A 1312-nucleotide genomic window follows, 5' to 3' on the forward strand; every position below is an offset into this window, starting at 1 on the left:
TTGGGATCCGTGACTTGGGGACACTGGGGGTCTGCGATATGGGGATCAGGGACATGCGGACACTGGGGGTCTGGGATATGGGGATCAGGGGTATGCGGACACTGGGGGTCTGGGATATGGGGATCAGGGGCATGGGGACACTGGGACATGGGGACACTGGGTGTCTGGGATATTGGGATCAGTGACATGGGGACATGGGGACACTGGGGGTCTGGGATATTGGGATCCAGGACTTTGGGACACTGGGGGTCTGGGATATCAGATGTGGGGACATGGGGACACTAGGTGTCCGGGATATTGGGATGTGGGACATGGGGACACTGGGTATCAGGGACATCAGGATCCAGGACCCGGGGAGCCCTGCAGCCCCCAGCACTGTGGGGAATGGTCCATCCCATCCCATCCCATAGATCCTAACCCATCTCATAGATTCCATCCCATCCATCTCACCCAATCCCACCCTATAGCTCCCAGCAGAACCCATAGGTTCCAGCTCACCTCATCCCACAGCTTCCATCCCAACTGACTCCATCCCATAGATCCAATCCTACCCCATTCCATCCATCCATCCATCCATCCATCCATCCCTCCCTCCCTCCCTCCCTTCCACCCCACAGGTCCCAGCTCACTCCATCCCACAGATCCCATCCCATTTTATCAATTCCATCCCATTGATTTCATTCCACTCACTGCATCCCATCCCATCCCATCCATCCCATCCCATCCCTTCCTTCCCATCCCATCCCATCCATCCCATCCCATCCCTTCCTTCCCATCCCATCCCATCCATCCCATCCCATCCCTTCCTTCCAATCCCATCCCATCCCTTCCTTCCCATCCCATCCATCCCATCCCTTCCTTCCCATCCCATCTCATCCCATCCCATCTCATCCCATCCCATCCCTTCCTTCCCATCTCATCCCATCCTTCCAATCCCACCCCCCCACCCCATCCCACCCCATCCCATCCATCCCATCCCTTCCTTCCAATCCCATCCCGTCTCATCTCATCCCACCTCTTCCTTCTCATCCCATCCTTCCAATCCCACCCCATCCCATCCCTTCCTTCCAATCCCATCCCACCTCATCCCATCTCTTCCTTCCCATCCCATCCCTTCCTTCTCATCCCATCTCTTCCTTCTCATCCCATCCTTCCAATCCCACCCCATCCATCCCATCCCATCCCATCCCATCCCACCCCATCCCATCCCTTCCTTCTCATCCCACCCCACCCCACCATGACCAACCTCCCCACCCGTCACAGCCAGCAGGGTCCCAAGCCACGAGGCAGAGTTTTTGGAGACCTCCATGGG

This window comes from Phaenicophaeus curvirostris, chromosome 6 (genome assembly GCF_032191515.1).
Source record: "Phaenicophaeus curvirostris isolate KB17595 chromosome 6, BPBGC_Pcur_1.0, whole genome shotgun sequence".
Taxonomy (NCBI): Eukaryota; Metazoa; Chordata; class Aves; order Cuculiformes; family Cuculidae; genus Phaenicophaeus; species Phaenicophaeus curvirostris.